This window comes from Atractosteus spatula, unplaced genomic scaffold (assembly GCF_055471065.1).
Source record: "Atractosteus spatula isolate fAtrSpa1 unplaced genomic scaffold, fAtrSpa1.hap1 Scaffold_5, whole genome shotgun sequence".
In the NCBI taxonomy this organism is placed as follows: Eukaryota; Metazoa; Chordata; class Actinopteri; order Semionotiformes; family Lepisosteidae; genus Atractosteus; species Atractosteus spatula.
In genome coordinates, this window is record NW_028296879.1 from 63,590 (window position 1) to 85,495 (window position 21,906).

General features: G+C 59.8%; 13 non-coding genes across 13 annotated transcripts; all 13 read right to left on the reverse strand.

The window, feature by feature from the left end:
* Positions 1-2,714: 2,714 nt before the first annotated feature.
* On the reverse strand, positions 2,715-2,905 carry LOC148806383 (U2 spliceosomal RNA). Its single transcript, XR_016089370.1, has one exon. It is a non-coding gene; the product is annotated as a U2 spliceosomal RNA (small nuclear RNA).
* A 787-nt stretch (positions 2,906-3,692) lies between these two features.
* Positions 3,693-3,883, reverse strand: LOC148806384 (U2 spliceosomal RNA). The gene has a single exon (XR_016089381.1). It is a non-coding gene; the product is annotated as a U2 spliceosomal RNA (small nuclear RNA).
* A 789-nt stretch (positions 3,884-4,672) lies between these two features.
* LOC148806385 (U2 spliceosomal RNA) lies at positions 4,673-4,863 on the reverse strand. Its single transcript, XR_016089392.1, has one exon. It is a non-coding gene; the product is annotated as a U2 spliceosomal RNA (small nuclear RNA).
* A 788-nt stretch (positions 4,864-5,651) lies between these two features.
* Positions 5,652-5,842, reverse strand: LOC148806386 (U2 spliceosomal RNA). The gene has a single exon (XR_016089403.1). It is a non-coding gene; the product is annotated as a U2 spliceosomal RNA (small nuclear RNA).
* Positions 5,843-6,629: 787 nt separating this feature from the next.
* On the reverse strand, positions 6,630-6,820 carry LOC148806387 (U2 spliceosomal RNA). The gene has a single exon (XR_016089415.1). It is a non-coding gene; the product is annotated as a U2 spliceosomal RNA (small nuclear RNA).
* Positions 6,821-7,611: 791 nt separating this feature from the next.
* On the reverse strand, positions 7,612-7,798 carry LOC148806388 (U2 spliceosomal RNA). Its single transcript, XR_016089568.1, has one exon. It is a non-coding gene; the product is annotated as a U2 spliceosomal RNA (small nuclear RNA).
* Positions 7,799-13,684: 5,886 nt separating this feature from the next.
* Positions 13,685-13,875, reverse strand: LOC148806389 (U2 spliceosomal RNA). The gene has a single exon (XR_016089426.1). It is a non-coding gene; the product is annotated as a U2 spliceosomal RNA (small nuclear RNA).
* Positions 13,876-14,670: 795 nt separating this feature from the next.
* LOC148806390 (U2 spliceosomal RNA) lies at positions 14,671-14,861 on the reverse strand. The gene has a single exon (XR_016089437.1). It is a non-coding gene; the product is annotated as a U2 spliceosomal RNA (small nuclear RNA).
* Positions 14,862-15,648: 787 nt separating this feature from the next.
* LOC148806391 (U2 spliceosomal RNA) lies at positions 15,649-15,839 on the reverse strand. The gene has a single exon (XR_016089448.1). It is a non-coding gene; the product is annotated as a U2 spliceosomal RNA (small nuclear RNA).
* A 791-nt stretch (positions 15,840-16,630) lies between these two features.
* LOC148806392 (U2 spliceosomal RNA) lies at positions 16,631-16,821 on the reverse strand. The gene has a single exon (XR_016089459.1). It is a non-coding gene; the product is annotated as a U2 spliceosomal RNA (small nuclear RNA).
* Positions 16,822-17,606: 785 nt separating this feature from the next.
* LOC148806393 (U2 spliceosomal RNA) lies at positions 17,607-17,797 on the reverse strand. The gene has a single exon (XR_016089471.1). It is a non-coding gene; the product is annotated as a U2 spliceosomal RNA (small nuclear RNA).
* A 793-nt stretch (positions 17,798-18,590) lies between these two features.
* On the reverse strand, positions 18,591-18,781 carry LOC148806394 (U2 spliceosomal RNA). Its single transcript, XR_016089482.1, has one exon. It is a non-coding gene; the product is annotated as a U2 spliceosomal RNA (small nuclear RNA).
* Positions 18,782-19,574: 793 nt separating this feature from the next.
* On the reverse strand, positions 19,575-19,768 carry LOC148806395 (U2 spliceosomal RNA). The gene has a single exon (XR_016089579.1). It is a non-coding gene; the product is annotated as a U2 spliceosomal RNA (small nuclear RNA).
* Between the last annotated feature and the right edge of the window lie 2,138 nt (positions 19,769-21,906).

The following is a 21,906-nucleotide window of genomic DNA, read 5'->3' on the forward strand; positions in this document are numbered from 1 at the left end:
TTAAAAAAAAGACGAGGCATCCAACTTTTTCACATACCGGCCATCCTTCCTATAAACCCCCGCAGCAAAGGCTTCCTTTGCCTTCCCAGCACTGTTCCTCCACTGCTTCACAAGATCAGAGAAAAGATATTTTTTCGCGATTATCTCTGAGTGGTTTCTTCCATATACTTGAATGCGCCTCACTTCTTTGCCAACGCACTCACACTTGTACTTAATTCCTTTCTTCTGCAGATCCTGCTCTTCAAACCCGGCTGGCCAATTGACCTCTCTGTTCTTCTCATGCCATTTGCAGAGGTCAATGAAGTCCCTGGGGAGGTCCGAGTCCAGCCAAAGGCCTTCCTCGCTCCCCAGCTTCTGCTCAGCCTGGACGCCCTCATCCGTCCCAGGTATGCAAGAAACATCGGATGACACTGAGCATTCTCCGGATTGGGGCAGGACAGGCCCCTCATCACGGACTTCACCCTCCTCAGGTGTGTAAGCTGCCACCAGGGCCTCTGAGACAGATGTTTCACTCAGTGTCAGATCCTCAGCACCTCTATCAGCTTTCTTGGCCACTAGAGCATCCGACCCTTGCGCCTTCCTCTTTATGGATTTCTTCGACACTGACGGCCCTTCTTCTCCCCCTTCCTCCATCCTCTCATCCCAACTCACGCCCGGGGCACAGTGCACCTCCTGTCCGACTTCTATCACTGCCGCCTTCAAAAGGTCTAGTCCTGGCGTCTCTGAAACCTCTGAAAAGCCGTCAGTCTCCGAAAAATTTCCATCTGCTGGCTCGATTTGCATATGCAAATTTGACTCCGCCCCTGCCTCTGCTTCTCCCACCACTTCTCCGGTCTCCTCTCCTTCCTGGCCTTCCATTAAGAAGCCTCCGTCTTTTGAAAACCTTCGGCTTCCCTCTTTACCAGGCTCCCTATTTTCAGCCTCCTCACCACTGACACGGCCCGCACCTTCCGAAACTTCATCCACCTTCCTTCGTCTCTCCTCCTCATTCGCAGCACCTGGTCTCACACCTGCAGCACCACTAACGACTTCAGAAAAAGTCCTCTTCCGCAACGCACAGTCTTTAAACACATGCCCTGCACCGCCGCACAAATTACATCTTCTTTCTTCCTTGCATTCGGAAGATAAGTGGCCAACCCCCTCACATCGTCTGCAAATTCGCTCCCTGCAATCCACTACGTGGTGTCCCTCCTTTCTGCATCTCCTGCAGACCGAGGGCTGTCCATAATAAAATAAGTACCCCCTGTTGGAGCCTATCTCAAACGACGCCGGCGGGTGCAAAAGGCCGTCCGGAGACGACCCATCTGCTCTGAAGCGCACTCTGTAACGCCTCCGCCCTGTCCAATAATTCTTCCTGTCTATGAGCTTCACCCCTATGCCCTGAATGTCCACGAAGCGCTTCAAGAAACAAACTATGTCCTCTTCTGGCACATAGGGGTTAAACATCGTCACTGTCAAAGTTCTTAGCTCCCTGGCAAACAAAGGCTCCACATAGTAGTCGACAAAGGGCTGTTCCTCTCTCCTTCTGTTCACCACTGCCCAAACATTCCTGACAAGATCCTCCGAGATGAGCGAAAGGTCAAAACATCGCTTACCCGGGAAGTCTTGCAGGCAGAAAACGTCCTCGGGCTCCAAGCGCAAGGCAGCGCCGATCACCTCGTCCTCGAACTTGTCCCTCGAAACAAAATCCGTCTTCTCCCCGTCGTCTCGCTGCACAAACCGAACGGCATGCCGCACTCTCCCTTCTCTCGAAAAGGCTCCTCCTTCCATCGTCTCAAAAAAAATGGCCGGAAAAAAAACCGCCACGCAAAAAAAGCTTCGAGTCTCCTCGAAAAAAAGCGATCCGTCTCTTCCTCTTTCTTCTGGCCAAGATGCAAGCTGCGGACAGGCCACACACTTGATCTTAGCCAAAAGGCCGAGAAGCGATGCCCGACGCCGGCCTTGGGCGGGCGCGCGGGCGTCCGGCTGGCGCGCAGCGGCGCAGGCCGACGCCTCTGGAGCCCGGTCCGCACGCGGCTGCCGGCCGCCCGGACTCCGCTCTCCCCCTCTCTTGCCTGCCTGCTTGCTCGCCTGCCTGCCCGCCAGTCCCGGGCGGGGGCCCTGCTCTTTGATCTCCTGTCAACGGCCCGACAACGACCGCAGCCGCGGGGGGCGCCAGCCGGCCGGCCTCCTTAGCTTAGGCCCCTCCCACCAGCAGCAGCCGTGCCGAGTGAGCTGCAAGCGAAAGCGGACCGTCGGCACCTGCGGGCAGAGGCAAGGGGCAGCGCTCTCTCGGGAGGGACGGGGACACACACACACCTGCCTGCCTGCCGAAAAAAAGAAAGAAAAGGTGTATATACTAAGTTTTTTGGAGGGAAAACGGCCGGCTGTCGAAAGGGGCCCGCCTGCAAGGACGGGGACACACACACACACACACACACACACACACACACACACACACACACACACACACAAGCCACGCCTGCCTCCCTGGAAAAAGGAGGAAAAAACTAAGTTTTTTGGAGGGAAAACGCACGGGAGCCGAAAAGGGGGCCGGCCTGCTTGCCGAGAGAGTCGAGGCGCGGGAAAGTGCACGGAGGGAGCACGGGAACGGGGAGGGGGAGAGAGAGAGACACAGAGACACACAGATGGACGAGAGACGAGACCGGAGAGGAAGGAGCTCCGGTCCACCTCGCTTGCTTGCTAGCTACGTCTGTCTTTTCACCGCTGAGAGAAGGTAGTGCACCGTTCCCGGAGGCGCTGCAATACCGGGCCGATGCGTGGAGAGGACGGAGCAAGCTCCTGATCCAGCTCCCTGTTCCAAAAATCCGTTTAATATGTGGTCCCCCGATGGGGGACGTATCAGATATTAAACTGATAAGAACAGATACTACACTTGATCTTAGCCAAAAGGCCGAGAAGCGATGCCCGACGCCGGCCTTGGGCGGGCGCGCGGGCGTCCGGCTGGCGCGCAGCGGCGCAGGCCGACGCCTCTGGAGCCCGGTCCGCACGCGGCTGCCGGCCGCCCGGACTCCGCTCTCCCCCTCTCTTGCCTGCCTGCTTGCTCGCCTGCCTGCCCGCCAGTCCCGGGCGGGGGCCCTGCTCTTTGATCTCCTGTCAACGGCCCGACAACGACCGCAGCCGCGGGGGGCGCCAGCCGGCCGGCCTCCTTAGCTTAGGCCCCTCCCACCAGCAGCAGCCGTGCCGAGTGAGCTGCAAGCGAAAGCGGACCGTCGGCACCTGCGGGCAGAGGCAAGGGGCAGCGCTCTCTCGGGAGGGACGGGGACACACACACACCTGCCTGCCTGCCGAAAAAAAGAAAGAAAAGGTGTATATACTAAGTTTTTTGGAGGGAAAACGGCCGGCTGTCGAAAGGGGCCCGCCTGCAAGGACGGGGACACACACACACACACACACACACACACACACACACACACACACACACACACACAAGCCACGCCTGCCTCCCTGGAAAAAGGAGGAAAAAACTAAGTTTTTTGGAGGGAAAACGCACGGGAGCCGAAAAGGGGGCCGGCCTGCTTGCCGAGAGAGTCGAGGCGCGGGAAAGTGCACGGAGGGAGCACGGGAACGGGGAGGGGGAGAGAGAGAGACACAGAGACACACAGATGGACGAGAGACGAGACCGGAGAGGAAGGAGCTCCGGTCCACCTCGCTTGCTTGCTAGCTACGTCTGTCTTTTCACCGCTGAGAGAAGGTAGTGCACCGTTCCCGGAGGCGCTGCAATACCGGGCCGATGCGTGGAGAGGACGGAGCAAGCTCCTGATCCAGCTCCCTGTTCCAAAAATCCGTTTAATATGTGGTCCCCCGATGGGGGACGTATCAGATATTAAACTGATAAGAACAGATACTACACTTGATCTTAGCCAAAAGGCCGAGAAGCGATGCCCGACGCCGGCCTTGGGCGGGCGCGCGGGCGTCCGGCTGGCGCGCAGCGGCGCAGGCCGACGCCTCTGGAGCCCGGTCCGCACGCGGCTGCCGGCCGCCCGGACTCCGCTCTCCCCCTCTCTTGCCTGCCTGCTTGCTCGCCTGCCTGCCCGCCAGTCCCGGGCGGGGGCCCTGCTCTTTGATCTCCTGTCAACGGCCCGACAACGACCGCAGCCGCGGGGGGCGCCAGCCGGCCGGCCTCCTTAGCTTAGGCCCCTCCCACCAGCAGCAGCCGTGCCGAGTGAGCTGCAAGCGAAAGCGGACCGTCGGCACCTGCGGGCAGAGGCAAGGGGCAGCGCTCTCTCGGGAGGGACGGGGACACACACACACCTGCCTGCCTGCCGAAAAAAAGAAAGAAAAGGTGTATATACTAAGTTTTTTGGAGGGAAAACGGCCGGCTGTCGAAAGGGGCCCGCCTGCAAGGACGGGGACACACACACACACACACACACACACACACACACACACACACACACACACACACACAAGCCACGCCTGCCTCCCTGGAAAAAGGAGGAAAAAACTAAGTTTTTTGGAGGGAAAACGCACGGGAGCCGAAAAGGGGGCCGGCCTGCTTGCCGAGAGAGTCGAGGCGCGGGAAAGTGCACGGAGGGAGCACGGGAACGGGGAGGGGGAGAGAGAGAGACACAGAGACACACAGATGGACGAGAGACGAGACCGGAGAGGAAGGAGCTCCGGTCCACCTCGCTTGCTTGCTAGCTACGTCTGTCTTTTCACCGCTGAGAGAAGGTAGTGCACCGTTCCCGGAGGCGCTGCAATACCGGGCCGATGCGTGGAGAGGACGGAGCAAGCTCCTGATCCAGCTCCCTGTTCCAAAAATCCGTTTAATATGTGGTCCCCCGATGGGGGACGTATCAGATATTAAACTGATAAGAACAGATACTACACTTGATCTTAGCCAAAAGGCCGAGAAGCGATGCCCGACGCCGGCCTTGGGCGGGCGCGCGGGCGTCCGGCTGGCGCGCAGCGGCGCAGGCCGACGCCTCTGGAGCCCGGTCCGCACGCGGCTGCCGGCCGCCCGGACTCCGCTCTCCCCCTCTCTTGCCTGCCTGCTTGCTCGCCTGCCTGCCCGCCAGTCCCGGGCGGGGGCCCTGCTCTTTGATCTCCTGTCAACGGCCCGACAACGACCGCAGCCGCGGGGGGCGCCAGCCGGCCGGCCTCCTTAGCTTAGGCCCCTCCCACCAGCAGCAGCCGTGCCGAGTGAGCTGCAAGCGAAAGCGGACCGTCGGCACCTGCGGGCAGAGGCAAGGGGCAGCGCTCTCTCGGGAGGGACGGGGACACACACACACCTGCCTGCCTGCCGAAAAAAAGAAAGAAAAGGTGTATATACTAAGTTTTTTGGAGGGAAAACGGCCGGCTGTCGAAAGGGGCCCGCCTGCAAGGACGGGGACACACACACACACACACACACACACACACACACACACACACACACACACACACACAGCCACGCCTGCCTCCCTGGAAAAAGGAGGAAAAAACTAAGTTTTTTGGAGGGAAAACGCACGGGAGCCGAAAAGGGGGCCGGCCTGCTTGCCGAGAGAGTCGAGGCGCGGGAAAGTGCACGGAGGGAGCACGGGAACGGGGAGGGGGAGAGAGAGAGACACAGAGACACACAGATGGACGAGAGACGAGACCGGAGAGGAAGGAGCTCCGGTCCACCTCGCTTGCTTGCTAGCTACGTCTGTCTTTTCACCGCTGAGAGAAGGTAGTGCACCGTTCCCGGAGGCGCTGCAATACCGGGCCGATGCGTGGAGAGGACGGAGCAAGCTCCTGATCCAGCTCCCTGTTCCAAAAATCCGTTTAATATGTGGTCCCCCGATGGGGGACGTATCAGATATTAAACTGATAAGAACAGATACTACACTTGATCTTAGCCAAAAGGCCGAGAAGCGATGCCCGACGCCGGCCTTGGGCGGGCGCGCGGGCGTCCGGCTGGCGCGCAGCGGCGCAGGCCGACGCCTCTGGAGCCCGGTCCGCACGCGGCTGCCGGCCGCCCGGACTCCGCTCTCCCCCTCTCTTGCCTGCCTGCTTGCTCGCCTGCCTGCCCGCCAGTCCCGGGCGGGGGCCCTGCTCTTTGATCTCCTGTCAACGGCCCGACAACGACCGCAGCCGCGGGGGGCGCCAGCCGGCCGGCCTCCTTAGCTTAGGCCCCTCCCACCAGCAGCAGCCGTGCCGAGTGAGCTGCAAGCGAAAGCGGACCGTCGGCACCTGCGGGCAGAGGCAAGGGGCAGCGCTCTCTCGGGAGGGACGGGGACACACACACACCTGCCTGCCTGCCGAAAAAAAGAAAGAAAAGGTGTATATACTAAGTTTTTTGGAGGGAAAACGGCCGGCTGTCGAAAGGGGCCCGCCTGCAAGGACGGGGACACACACACACACACACACACACACACACACACACACACACACACACACACACAAGCCACGCCTGCCTCCCTGGAAAAAGGAGGAAAAAACTAAGTTTTTTGGAGGGAAAACGCACGGGAGCCGAAAAGGGGGCCGGCCTGCTTGCCGAGAGAGTCGAGGCGCGGGAAAGTGCACGGAGGGAGCACGGGAACGGGGAGGGGGAGAGAGAGAGACACAGAGACACACAGATGGACGAGAGACGAGACCGGAGAGGAAGGAGCTCCGGTCCACCTCGCTTGCTTGCTAGCTACGTCTGTCTTTTCACCGCTGAGAGAAGGTAGTGCACCGTTCCCGGAGGCGCTGCAATACCGGGCCGATGCGTGGAGAGGACGGAGCAAGCTCCTGATCCAGCTCCCTGTTCCAAAAATCCGTTTAATATGTGGTCCCCCGATGGGGGACGTATCAGATATTAAACTGATAAGAACAGATACTACACTTGATCTTAGCCAAAAGGCCGAGAAGCGATGCCCGACGCCGGCCTTGGGCGGGCGCGCGGGCGTCCGGCTGGCGCGCAGCGGCGCAGGCCGACGCCTCTGGAGCCCGGTCCGCACGCGGCTGCCGGCCGCCCGGACTCCGCTCTCCCCCTCTCTTGCCTGCCTGCTTGCTCGCCTGCCTGCCCGCCAGTCCCGGGCGGGGGCCCTGCTCTTTGATCTCCTGTCAACGGCCCGACAACGACCGCAGCCGCGGGGGGCGCCAGCCGGCCGGCCTCCTTAGCTTAGGCCCCTCCCACCAGCAGCAGCCGTGCCGAGTGAGCTGCAAGCGAAAGCGGACCGTCGGCACCTGCGGGCAGAGGCAAGGGGCAGCGCTCTCTCGGGAGGGACGGGGACACACACACACCTGCCTGCCTGCCGAAAAAAAGAAAGAAAAGGTGTATATACTAAGTTTTTTGGAGGGAAAACGGCCGGCTGTCGAAAGGGGCCCGCCTGCAAGGACGGGGACACACACACACACACACACACACACACACACACACACACACACACACACACACACACAAGCCACGCCTGCCTCCCTGGAAAAAGGAGGAAAAAACTAAGTTTTTTGGAGGGAAAACGCACGGGAGCCGAAAAGGGGGCCGGCCTGCTTGCCGAGAGAGTCGAGGCGCGGGAAAGTGCACGGAGGGAGCACGGGAACGGGGAGGGGGAGAGAGAGAGACACAGAGACACACAGATGGACGAGAGACGAGACCGGAGAGGAAGGAGCTCCGGTCCACCTCGCTTGCTTGCTAGCTACGTCTGTCTTTTCACCGCTGAGAGAAGGTAGTGCACCGTTCCCGGAGGCGCTGCAATACCGGGCCGATGCGTGGAGAGGACGGAGCAAGCTCCTGATCCAGCTCCCTGTTCCAAAAATCCGTTTAATATGTGGTCCCCCGATGGGGGACGTATCAGATATTAAACTGATAAGAACAGATTTTTTTTTTTTTTATATTTATTAGAAAAACAGTACAAAAACAGAGCTCAAAAGTTTAATCTACCCACCACCTTTAACACCACGTGATCAAGTCCTTCCAGCGCTCCTTTGCGGCTGCGAAACCCCAGCGCATTATATCCCATCGGATTCTTCGGACCACATCCGCTTTCACTCTCCTCAGGATGCCTGCGATGGTCACCTCCACGCCGTTCCTGACCAGCTCAGTCCGTGCTTCCCACACGTACAGCTTTGTGAGACTGATCAGGAGCCACAGTAAGAAGCTGGCGGTCCAGGGACGGGAACCGGGCACTCCTCGCAGCACCATCCGCAGTGACAATGGGGAATCCAGACCTACCTGTGCGTATAGGTGTCTGCTGGTCCTCCACACCCCCTGCACGAACCCGCACTCCCAAAACACGTGGTTCACGGTCTCTTCACCTGTGCAGCCGTGTCTTGGGCACTGACTCTGCCGTGATAGTCCATGCGCATGCATGACGGACCTGACCGCCAACCGACCCCACACGCAGAGCCAGTTCAAGTCCTTCAACTTGTTGTCCAGGCCCTTTGGTTGGGCCTGCTGCCAGATTTCCCTGGGCACACCCAGGATCGCTGGCCTTTCCGACGTCAAAAGGGTCTTGTACATGAGCCTGTGGCTCAGCGCAGTCGTTCCTCCTTTGACCTCCGGGTGTGCCCGCAGCCACTGCACTGCGTGCCGGTAGTGCAGTGGGAGCCGCTCCGCCTTCGGGGTCGTGTTGCTCCAGACGGTCAGGTGTCGCATGCTCGTCGAGAGCCAGAGGCTCACAAACCGGCTACACAGGTGGGGCGGGTTCTCGTGCAGGATGACGCACAGGCCGGCGACGAACACACAGTCCAACTTCACCGGGAAGTCTGGAATCCCTCTGCCGCCGTCCGCGACGGGCCTACACATGTCCGTTCTTCTAATGCGCTCGTATGAGTGCCCCCAAACAAACCCAAAAATGGTCCTCACCAGTTCCTTCCGTCGTCCTGCAGGTAGGGGGTATACCACTGCCAGGTGGAGCAGCAGGGGCAGGATCTCTACCTTCAGCACCAGCGCCTTCCCTATCCAGGTCAAAGACCGCTTCTGCCAAAGGCCCAGCTGTTGATTGATCCTTCGGAACCTGGCCTCCCAGTTCAAGCCCGCGGGGTCCACGTTGTGGAAGAGGACCCCCAAGACTTTCACTGGGCCGGTCGTCCTCGTCAGCCCTCCAAACGTCCGTGGTTCACATGGCCAGGTCCCGAACAGTTTAACCAGGCTTTTGGCGTGGTTCAGTCGGGCGCCAGTGCCTCTAGAGAAGGCCTCCACGATGTCCAACGCCCTCCCCAGGCCGCTTTCAGAGCCCAGGAAGAGCGTGATGTCGTCCGCATAAGCGGCGATCTTGGCTTCCTGCCCTCCTCCACCTGGCACTCGGATTCCTTCCACTCCGGGATCCGTCCGTAACTGGTCCAGCAGGAGCTCGATGTAAATGACGTACAACAGGGGGGAGAGAGGACAGCCCTGTCGCACACCACACCTTACGGGGATGCTCCTCCCCACTGCGCCGTTAATACATACCCGGGATATTGCGCCGTCGTACAGAGTCCTGATCCACCTAACAAAACTGTCAGGCAGACCCTTCTTCCGCAACAGCGCCCACAGGATCCCATGATGGACCCGGTCAAAAGCCTTCGCCTGGTCCAAGCTCACCAGCATGAGCGGCAGGCCCCTGTCCTCCACCCAGGAGATGACGTCTCGGATCAGCTGCAGCGTCCAGCTGATCTTTCTTCCTGCCACGCCACATGTCTGGTCAGCCTTGACCAGCTCCGGCATTACGGTTCTCAGGCGGCCGCCCAGCACCCTGGCCAAGATCTTATAATCCGTGCACAGGAGCTGGATCGGCCTCCAGTTGCCCAGGTCCGCCTTGTCTCCACTCTTGAAAATCAAGGAGACGACTCCGGTCTTCATCGAGAGGCCCAACCCACCGCCGTTCAGGACCTCATTGAAAACCTGCACTAGGAAAGGCTCCAGCTGACTCCAGAAGGTGCGGTAAAACTCGGTCGGCAGGCCGTCAACGCCAGGGACAGTGCCTTTCTTCAAACCCAGCATTGCCGTTCGGACCTCTGCCCCCGACACTGGACCGACCAGTGCGGATGGGTCTTCTACCGCCGTCTCCACACCCTCCAAGAGCCTGTCCTTAGTGCTCGAGTCGATCTCCTTCTCTGAAAACAAGGCTTCGTAGAATCCTGTGGCGCACCTCAACATCCCGGGTATATCCGTGGCTGCAGTCCCGTCTTCGCGCCGGATGGTGTCGAAAAGACTGCGCTCTTGCTGTCTTCTCACGGCGCTGAAGAACTGGGCCGAGCAGCGTTCTTCTCCTTCCCTCCAGATTCCCTGCAACCTGAAAAGGAAGTCCTGTGCCCGCTGCAGCCACTTGTCCTTAAGCAGGCCTCTGACGTACGCAACTCGTTCGCCATCGAAGGCGCCCCCCTGGTTCAGCTGGCCATACAGTGCCTCAAGCTCCTGCTGGAGTTGGGTGCACTGGCGTTCCTCCAGTCTTCGCCGGATCCAGCAGTATCTTTTGGTAACCGTTGCGATGATGAGTTTACAAGATTCCCACCAGTGCACCGCGGAGCTGAAGAGTGCTCTCCTCTTCTCAAGGTCTCGAAGCACTGCCTCCATCTTCCTTTGGTATCTCGCCTCAAGTAGGACTTGCTTGTTCAGCTTCCAGTATCCGGCCTGGAAGCCGGGGTCCTCGACACCAAAGGAGACTGCCAGCAACTGATGGTCTGAAAACCAGGTGGGGGTCACCTGCCTGCTTAGGACTTTCCACTTTACAGTGGAGAGGATATAATCGAGGCGTCTGAAAATCCCCCGTCCGTTGTCCCAGGTGTGGTGTGCAACGTTATCAAACCCGTCTCGCAATCTGAAATCTGTGATCAAGGACCTCAGCAGGTGAACTCCCTCGCCGTGCGAGTCTCCTAAGTCGACATTGAAGTCGCCGCCCATGATCAGCTCCCTGTTGGTGTATAGCAAGGGCTCCAGATCTCTCAAAAAGGAGCCCTGCTGGCGTCTGTCTGCTGGGGCGTACACACCGATTAGTCTGATCTTCGTCCCCTTCCAGGTGCCATCCACCACCAGCAGACGTCCGGGGATCACTGAGCTGACCATCTGGACGGCGAAGCTTGGCGAGCCACACAGGATACCCACACCGGCAGAGTTCACCCCTCCGACGCTCCACCACGAAGGACCCCTCCTCCACGCCTTCTGGAGGGCCCTCACGTCGTCGAGGTCCTTGAGATGTACTTCTTGGAGGAAACACAGATCCAGATTCTTCTGAGACAGGTATGAAAACACCGCCGTCCGCTTGTCCTTTTGCCTCAAACCCCTCACATTGGCTGTTGCCACCACGAGGGTCATGGTGGCTCTAAGGGGGGGCTGTCACTCTCCATCTCCTCTCCCTGGCCGGGCTCGGGTGAGCTCGCCGCCCCTGCTGTACTCGCAGAGGTGTCACTGTCCGAGGTCTCCATAAAGGCGACCCCCCCCAGGGGGCTGCATTGAAAACCCTGTTCGGGGGTAAGCATGCCGGCCTGGCAGTCCACTATCGGGCTGCCCTCGTCTGTCGCAGCCTGCGCCACCGAGAAGGTGTGGCAGATTGCCGGACCGGACCCCTGTCCGGGAGGCAGAGAGTCCGCGGTGTCATCAGACTCGGAGTCACTCGAGGCTGACTGGGGCGTCTCTTCCACCATCTGTTCCGGGCCTGTCACCTCCTCCCGGTGTTCTCCGTCGTCTCCTCCTTCATCCGTCCTCTTCTTCTTCTCCTGGGTCTCCTTCTGCCGCCTCCCAGCTCGGGACCGTTTCTGCAGTTTCTTTCCTAGGGGGGTAAGAGCTGGTGCCCCCCCCTCCTCTCCCACCGGCCCCGACGCTGCAGATGTTTCTGCCGCCACTAGGGGGCGCGTCCCCCTCACCACATCTGCCCAGCTAGGGTTCCTCACCTCCCGTGAAGTTCCCGGTCGTGCCTCTTCTTCTCCTGCGAGTTCTCCTTGTCCTCCTTCCTGCCCTCCATCCTCCTCCTGCCTTTCCTCCCGGTGCTTACCCCCTTTCCTGTGGGCCTTGCCGCCCTCCGGTCGGTCTTCCTCCTCCCCGTCGGTCTCCTCTGGCCGCTGCACCCAGTCTCGGATCTCCTTCTCCAGGTCCTTGCCCCTCTGGCTGCACTGCCGGAACAAATGCCCCGTGTTCCCACACAGGGAGCACTCCTTTACTGGGCATGCCCGTGTGGAGTGGCCAGTGCGGTGGCACTTCCCACACTCTCCGACAGTGCACGACCCCTCGCGATGTCCAAAGCCACGACACTTCCTGCAAAAATCCGGCTGGTTCCAATAATACAAATACCCCCTACCTGGCCCGATGAAAAAGTTGCCCGGTGGGTGGGCGAAGCCGTCCGGCGACCTTAGATCCTGCCGTAGCTCGACCTGATAGCGGCGCTTCCCAGTCCAGACAGTACGGGTGTCACTGATGACATATGGGCCCTGAAGCACCTCCACGTACCGACGCAAAAAGGTCGTCACATCCTGGTCAGTCAAAAAAGGCTCGAACATGTGGACGACCACCCACCTTTTATTGTCGCCTTGCAGGCCCCCGCACTCATACTCACGCAGTTTCCCGTCCGCCTTCGCTCGTGCACATCTCTCCGCCGCCTCCTTGTGCAGTTTAGCACTGTTGAAGGTGGCATCCATAAATTTCTGTGCCCGGTTCCCCTGCAGACATAAAATATCGCTCGCCTTACATCCCAGAATTCCAAACAGCACTTCGTCTTCGAAAAGCTCACGTCCCGGAGGCTCCGTCTCCGCCTTCCAATGAAAGCGGATGGTCCATCGTACGCTGGGGTTCAGCCCGTCCTTCGTCGCCTCCCCGGGATCCGCAGCCATGACGAAAAGCAGCCTTTCGGCTGCCAAGCAGCCCACGCACCAAAAGTCCCAAGTGAAACGCAAATCCAAAAGTCCGAAATCCAAACGCAAATCCAAGAAAACAGTCCGGGGTCCAAAACGAAACAATCCAGCGGCGTCCTCAGTTGAAAAGTGTTGTCCTCCGATCTCGTCCCTCCCTCGACCTCCGACCTTGGCCAAAAGGCCGAGAAGCGATGCCCGACGCCGGCCTTGGGCGGGCGCGCGGGCGTCCGGCTGGCGCGCAGCGGCGCAGGCCGACGCCTCTGGAGCCCGGTCCGCACGCGGCTGCCGGCCGCCCGGACTCCGCTCTCCCCCTCTCTTGCCTGCCTGCTTGCTCGCCTGCCTGCCCGCCAGTCCCGGGCGGGGGCCCTGCTCTTTGATCTCCTGTCAACGGCCCGACAACGACCGCAGCCGCGGGGGGCGCCAGCCGGCCGGCCTCCTTAGCTTAGGCCCCTCCCACCAGCAGCAGCCGTGCCGAGTGAGCTGCAAGCGAAAGCGGACCGTCGGCACCTGCGGGCAGAGGCAAGGGGCAGCGCTCTCTCGGGAGGGACGGGGACACACACACACCTGCCTGCCTGCCGAAAAAAAGAAAGAAAAGGTGTATATACTAAGTTTTTTGGAGGGAAAACGGCCGGCTGTCGAAAGGGGCCCGCCTGCAAGGACGGGGACACACACACACACACACACACACACACACACACACACACACACACACACAAGCCACGCCTGCCTCCCTGGAAAAAGGAGGAAAAAACTAAGTTTTTTGGAGGGAAAACGCACGGGAGCCGAAAAGGGGGCCGGCCTGCTTGCCGAGAGAGTCGAGGCGCGGGAAAGTGCACGGAGGGAGCACGGGAACGGGGAGGGGGAGAGAGAGAGACACAGAGACACACAGATGGACGAGAGACGAGACCGGAGAGGAAGGAGCTCCGGTCCACCTCGCTTGCTTGCTAGCTACGTCTGTCTTTTCACCGCTGAGAGAAGGTAGTGCACCGTTCCCGGAGGCGCTGCAATACCGGGCCGATGCGTGGAGAGGACGGAGCAAGCTCCTGATCCAGCTCCCTGTTCCAAAAATCCGTTTAATATGTGGTCCCCCGATGGGGGACGTATCAGATATTAAACTGATAAGAACAGATACTACACTTGATCTTAGCCAAAAGGCCGAGAAGCGATGCCCGACGCCGGCCTTGGGCGGGCGCGCGGGCGTCCGGCTGGCGCGCAGCGGCGCAGGCCGACGCCTCTGGAGCCCGGTCCGCACGCGGCTGCCGGCCGCCCGGACTCCGCTCTCCCCCTCTCTTGCCTGCCTGCTTGCTCGCCTGCCTGCCCGCCAGTCCCGGGCGGGGGCCCTGCTCTTTGATCTCCTGTCAACGGCCCGACAACGACCGCAGCCGCGGGGGGCGCCAGCCGGCCGGCCTCCTTAGCTTAGGCCCCTCCCACCAGCAGCAGCCGTGCCGAGTGAGCTGCAAGCGAAAGCGGACCGTCGGCACCTGCGGGCAGAGGCAAGGGGCAGCGCTCTCTCGGGAGGGACGGGGACACACACACACCTGCCTGCCTGCCGAAAAAAAGAAAGAAAAGGTGTATATACTAAGTTTTTTGGAGGGAAAACGGCCGGCTGTCGAAAGGGGCCCGCCTGCAAGGACGGGGACACACACACACACACACACACACACACACACACACACACACACACACACACACACACACACAAGCCACGCCTGCCTCCCTGGAAAAAGGAGGAAAAAACTAAGTTTTTTGGAGGGAAAACGCACGGGAGCCGAAAAGGGGGCCGGCCTGCTTGCCGAGAGAGTCGAGGCGCGGGAAAGTGCACGGAGGGAGCACGGGAACGGGGAGGGGGAGAGAGAGAGACACAGAGACACACAGATGGACGAGAGACGAGACCGGAGAGGAAGGAGCTCCGGTCCACCTCGCTTGCTTGCTAGCTACGTCTGTCTTTTCACCGCTGAGAGAAGGTAGTGCACCGTTCCCGGAGGCGCTGCAATACCGGGCCGATGCGTGGAGAGGACGGAGCAAGCTCCTGATCCAGCTCCCTGTTCCAAAAATCCGTTTAATATGTGGTCCCCCGATGGGGGACGTATCAGATATTAAACTGATAAGAACAGATACTACACTTGATCTTAGCCAAAAGGCCGAGAAGCGATGCCCGACGCCGGCCTTGGGCGGGCGCGCGGGCGTCCGGCTGGCGCGCAGCGGCGCAGGCCGACGCCTCTGGAGCCCGGTCCGCACGCGGCTGCCGGCCGCCCGGACTCCGCTCTCCCCCTCTCTTGCCTGCCTGCTTGCTCGCCTGCCTGCCCGCCAGTCCCGGGCGGGGGCCCTGCTCTTTGATCTCCTGTCAACGGCCCGACAACGACCGCAGCCGCGGGGGGCGCCAGCCGGCCGGCCTCCTTAGCTTAGGCCCCTCCCACCAGCAGCAGCCGTGCCGAGTGAGCTGCAAGCGAAAGCGGACCGTCGGCACCTGCGGGCAGAGGCAAGGGGCAGCGCTCTCTCGGGAGGGACGGGGACACACACACACCTGCCTGCCTGCCGAAAAAAAGAAAGAAAAGGTGTATATACTAAGTTTTTTGGAGGGAAAACGGCCGGCTGTCGAAAGGGGCCCGCCTGCAAGGACGGGGACACACACACACACACACACACACACACACACACACACACACACACACACACACAAGCCACGCCTGCCTCCCTGGAAAAAGGAGGAAAAAACTAAGTTTTTTGGAGGGAAAACGCACGGGAGCCGAAAAGGGGGCCGGCCTGCTTGCCGAGAGAGTCGAGGCGCGGGAAAGTGCACGGAGGGAGCACGGGAACGGGGAGGGGGAGAGAGAGAGACACAGAGACACACAGATGGACGAGAGACGAGACCGGAGAGGAAGGAGCTCCGGTCCACCTCGCTTGCTTGCTAGCTACGTCTGTCTTTTCACCGCTGAGAGAAGGTAGTGCACCGTTCCCGGAGGCGCTGCAATACCGGGCCGATGCGTGGAGAGGACGGAGCAAGCTCCTGATCCAGCTCCCTGTTCCAAAAATCCGTTTAATATGTGGTCCCCCGATGGGGGACGTATCAGATATTAAACTGATAAGAACAGATACTACACTTGATCTTAGCCAAAAGGCCGAGAAGCGATGCCCGACGCCGGCCTTGGGCGGGCGCGCGGGCGTCCGGCTGGCGCGCAGCGGCGCAGGCCGACGCCTCTGGAGCCCGGTCCGCACGCGGCTGCCGGCCGCCCGGACTCCGCTCTCCCCCTCTCTTGCCTGCCTGCTTGCTCGCCTGCCTGCCCGCCAGTCCCGGGCGGGGGCCCTGCTCTTTGATCTCCTGTCAACGGCCCGACAACGACCACAGCCGCGGGGGGCGCCAGCCGGCCGGCCTCCTTAGCTTAGGCCCCTCCCACCAGCAGCAGCCGTGCCGAGTGAGCTGCAAGCGAAAGCGGACCGTCGGCACCTGCGGGCAGAGGCAAGGGGCAGCGCTCTCTCGGGAGGGACGGGGACACACACACACCTGCCTGCCTGCCGAAAAAAAGAAAGAAAAGGTGTATATACTAAGTTTTTTGGAGGGAAAACGGCCGGCTGTCGAAAGGGGCCCGCCTGCAAGGACGGGGACACACACACACACACACACACACACACACACACACACACACACACACACACACACACAAGCCACGCCTGCCTCCCTGGAAAAAGGAGGAAAAAACTAAGTTTTTTGGAGGGAAAACGCACGGGAGCCGAAAAGGGGGCCGGCCTGCTTGCCGAGAGAGTCGAGGCGCGGGAAAGTGCACGGAGGGAGCACGGGAACGGGGAGGGGGAGAGAGAGAGACACAGAGACACACAGATGGACGAGAGACGAGACCGGAGAGGAAGGAGCTCCGGTCCACCTCGCTTGCTTGCTAGCTACGTCTGTCTTTTCACCGCTGAGAGAAGGTAGTGCACCGTTCCCGGAGGCGCTGCAATACCGGGCCGATGCGTGGAGAGGACGGAGCAAGCTCCTGATCCAGCTCCCTGTTCCAAAAATCCGTTTAATATGTGGTCCCCCGATGGGGGACGTATCAGATATTAAACTGATAAGAACAGATACTACACTTGATCTTAGCCAAAAGGCCGAGAAGCGATGCCCGACGCCGGCCTTGGGCGGGCGCGCGGGCGTCCGGCTGGCGCGCAGCGGCGCAGGCCGACGCCTCTGGAGCCCGGTCCGCACGCGGCTGCCGGCCGCCCGGACTCCGCTCTCCCCCTCTCTTGCCTGCCTGCTTGCTCGCCTGCCTGCCCGCCAGTCCCGGGCGGGGGCCCTGCTCTTTGATCTCCTGTCAACGGCCCGACAACGACCGCAGCCGCGGGGGGCGCCAGCCGGCCGGCCTCCTTAGCTTAGGCCCCTCCCACCAGCAGCAGCCGTGCCGAGTGAGCTGCAAGCGAAAGCGGACCGTCGGCACCTGCGGGCAGAGGCAAGGGGCAGCGCTCTCTCGGGAGGGACGGGGACACACACACACCTGCCTGCCTGCCGAAAAAAAGAAAGAAAAGGTGTATATACTAAGTTTTTTGGAGGGAAAACGGCCGGCTGTCGAAAGGGGCCCGCCTGCAAGGACGGGGACACACACACACACACACACACACACACACACACACACACACACACACACACAAGCCACGCCTGCCTCCCTGGAAAAAGGAGGAAAAAACTAAGTTTTTTGGAGGGAAAACGCACGGGAGCCGAAAAGGGGGCCGGCCTGCTTGCCGAGAGAGTCGAGGCGCGGGAAAGTGCACGGAGGGAGCACGGGAACGGGGAGGGGGAGAGAGAGAGACACAGAGACACACAGATGGACGAGAGACGAGACCGGAGAGGAAGGAGCTCCGGTCCACCTCGCTTGCTTGCTAGCTACGTCTGTCTTTTCACCGCTGAGAGAAGGTAGTGCACCGTTCCCGGAGGCGCTGCAATACCGGGCCGATGCGTGGAGAGGACGGAGCAAGCTCCTGATCCAGCTCCCTGTTCCAAAAATCCGTTTAATATGTGGTCCCCCGATGGGGGACGTATCAGATATTAAACTGATAAGAACAGATACTACACTTGATCTTAGCCAAAAGGCCGAGAAGCGATGCCCGACGCCGGCCTTGGGCGGGCGCGCGGGCGTCCGGCTGGCGCGCAGCGGCGCAGGCCGACGCCTCTGGAGCCCGGTCCGCACGCGGCTGCCGGCCGCCCGGACTCCGCTCTCCCCCTCTCTTGCCTGCCTGCTTGCTCGCCTGCCTGCCCGCCAGTCCCGGGCGGGGGCCCTGCTCTTTGATCTCCTGTCAACGGCCCGACAACGACCGCAGCCGCGGGGGGCGCCAGCCGGCCGGCCTCCTTAGCTTAGGCCCCTCCCACCAGCAGCAGCCGTGCCGAGTGAGCTGCAAGCGAAAGCGGACCGTCGGCACCTGCGGGCAGAGGCAAGGGGCAGCGCTCTCTCGGGAGGGACGGGGACACACACACACCTGCCTGCCTGCCGAAAAAAAGAAAGAAAAGGTGTATATACTAAGTTTTTTGGAGGGAAAACGGCCGGCTGTCGAAAGGGGCCCGCCTGCAAGGACGGGGACACACACACACACACACACACACACACACACACACACACACACACACACACACACACACAAGCCACGCCTGCCTCCCTGGAAAAAGGAGGAAAAAACTAAGTTTTTTGGAGGGAAAACGCACGGGAGCCGAAAAGGGGGCCGGCCTGCTTGCCGAGAGAGTCGAGGCGCGGGAAAGTGCACGGAGGGAGCACGGGAACGGGGAGGGGGAGAGAGAGAGACACAGAGACACACAGATGGACGAGAGACGAGACCGGAGAGGAAGGAGCTCCGGTCCACCTCGCTTGCTTGCTAGCTACGTCTGTCTTTTCACCGCTGAGAGAAGGTAGTGCACCGTTCCCGGAGGCGCTGCAATACCGGGCCGATGCGTGGAGAGGACGGAGCAAGCTCCTGATCCAGCTCCCTGTTCCAAAAATCCGTTTAATATGTGGTCCCCCGATGGGGGACGTATCAGATATTAAACTGATAAGAACAGATACTACACTTGATCTTAGCCAAAAGGCCGAGAAGCGATGCCCGACGCCGGCCTTGGGCGGGCGCGCGGGCGTCCGGCTGGCGCGCAGCGGCGCAGGCCGACGCCTCTGGAGCCCGGTCCGCACGCGGCTGCCGGCCGCCCGGACTCCGCTCTCCCCCTCTCTTGCCTGCCTGCTTGCTCGCCTGCCTGCCCGCCAGTCCCGGGCGGGGGCCCTGCTCTTTGATCTCCTGTCAACGGCCCGACAACGACCGCAGCCGCGGGGGGCGCCAGCCGGCCGGCCTCCTTAGCTTAGGCCCCTCCCACCAGCAGCAGCCGTGCCGAGTGAGCTGCAAGCGAAAGCGGACCGTCGGCACCTGCGGGCAGAGGCAAGGGGCAGCGCTCTCTCGGGAGGGACGGGGACACACACACACCTGCCTGCCTGCCGAAAAAAAGAAAGAAAAGGTGTATATACTAAGTTTTTTGGAGGGAAAACGGCCGGCTGTCGAAAGGGGCCCGCCTGCAAGGACGGGGACACACACACACACACACACACACACACACACACACACACACACACACACACACACACACAAGCCACGCCTGCCTCCCTGGAAAAAGGAGGAAAAAACTAAGTTTTTTGGAGGGAAAACGCACGGGAGCCGAAAAGGGGGCCGGCCTGCTTGCCGAGAGAGTCGAGGCGCGGGAAAGTGCACGGAGGGAGCACGGGAACGGGGAGGGGGAGAGAGAGAGACACAGAGACACACAGATGGACGAGAGACGAGACCGGAGAGGAAGGAGCTCCGGTCCACCTCGCTTGCTTGCTAGCTACGTCTGTCTTTTCACCGCTGAGAGAAGGTAGTGCACCGTTCCCGGAGGCGCTGCAATACCGGGCCGATGCGTGGAGAGGACGGAGCAAGCTCCTGATCCAGCTCCCTGTTCCAAAAATCCGTTTAATATGTGGTCCCCCGATGGGGGACGTATCAGATATTAAACTGATAAGAACAGATTTTTTTTTTTTTTTTTTATTACGAAAGTACAAAAAACAACAGAACAATGTACAGAACAAAATCAAGACCCCAACAGAAATAAACCCTTCCATCTCTCCTTGGCTGCAGCGAAACCCCACCTTGTAATGTCCCATTTCACCCTTCTTGTTATGTCAAACACAACTTTCCAAATAATAGAATTTGCGGTAACCTCCCTCCCATGTTCAACAAGCTCTTTTCGAGAAGCCCAAATTTGAAACTTAACTAAACTAATCACTAACAAAAGCAAAAAATTACAATTCCATTTTCTCGGCTTCGACACCCCCTTCATGACTGCCGTGCTTGTTGGCTTGAAGGTATCTAGAACCCGGGCCCCCAACCATTCACACCGTCCCCACACCTCCTGTGCAAACCGGCACTCCCAAAAAACATGCAGGACTGTTTCTGTTTCTGTACAGCTGGAGCGAGGACACTTGTCTTGTCTGGTCAGGCCATGGCTGTGCAGGATCTCCCTCACTGGCAGGCGATTCCAGACGACCATCCAGTTAAGATCTTTGAGCCTGTTATCGAGGCCTGCGGGCTGGATTTGTCTCCATGCTTCCTCGGTAACCCCGACCACTACCGAATTCCCCTTCTCCGTCGCCAACCTGTGAAGGGCCTTGTGATCTAACAACATTTGTCCCTCCCTGGCCTCTGGATGTTTCCTAATCCATTTGACTGCATGCGCGTAGTGTGCGGGCAGTCGCTCTGCCTTAGGTGTTGTGTTAGACCATGGTACTAAATGTCTAATTGATGCCGCGAACCAGAGCCTCATGAAATGTACACAAGGATGGTCCGGGTCACTACACAGTGTTTTACACAGTCCTACCACAAAGAGGGCATCCAGCTTAGCTGGCAGGTTGGGAACTGCCCTTCCGCCCTCTGCTATAGGCCTATACATATCCACGCGAGCGACATATTCATATCTCCCGCCCCATATGAAGCGGAAGACAGCTCGCACCAAGTCCTGCCGAAGGCGAACTGGTAGTGGGAATACCCCTGCCAGGTGAAGTAACAGGGGTAACACGTCCACCTTAATGACCAGGACCTTTCCTGTATAGGAAAGAGACCTGGTCTGCCACAATCCTAATTTCTGATTCACCTTCGACAGTTTGTTCTCCCAATTGGCCGTAGCCGAGTCACCCGTGTGGAAATGAACCCCCAGAATCTTTAAGGGACCCGTTTCTATAGGGAGGTCGCCGACTACATCTCGCCTGTCCTTCCAGTTCCCAAAGTATTTCACCGCGCACTTGGTCCTGTTTAAATAGGACCCCGTGCCGGCGGCCAGTTCTTCCAGGATCTGTAATACTCTGTATAAACTCCTGTCCGTGGTCAAGAACAGTGAGATGTCGTCGGCGTAGGCTGCGACCTTCACTTGTTCGCCCTTGCTGCCTGGGACTGTTACTCCCTCAATGAGGGGATCTGTGCGGATGGCGTGTAAGAGGGGCTCGGTGTACAAGACGTACAACAGGGGAGACAGGGGGCACCCCTGCCTCACTCCGCGGCCGACCGGTACCCCGGGGCCCAGATTCCCATTCACGCGCACCCTCGTTACAACGCCGTTATACAGGATCTGAATCCACCTCACAAACCCCTCACTCACTCCCAGACTCCTCAGCACTTCCCATAGGAAGGCGTGGTGGACCCTGTCGAAAGCCTTACTTTGGTCGAGGCTTACCAGCATAAATTCCAGCCCTCGGTCCTCTACCCAGGCTATCGTGTCCCTGACGAGGTGGAGATTCCACGATATTCTTCGGCCGGCAACACTGGACGTTTGGTCTCTACAGACCAGATCTGGCATAACCTTCCTCAGCCTCATGCCCAGTGCTCTGGCGAGGATCTTATAATCGGTACAGAGCAACTGGATCGGCCTCCAGTTTTCCAGATCCGCCTTGTCACCTTTCTTATGGATTAGGGACAGCACCCCGGTCTTCATTGTGGTCCCTAGTTCTCCAACCTGCAAAATTTCCTCGTAAACAACCATGAGCATAGGCCATAACTGATCCCAAAACACAACAAAGAAGTCTATGGGCAAACCATCAATGCCAGGGGCGGTTCCCCTTCGTAAGCCGGCCATAGCCTCCTTCAGTTCTTGGGCCGTCAGAACCCCGTCCAGACCTTGAGCAAACTTGGCTCTTCCCTCAATGCCCTTCAACCAGA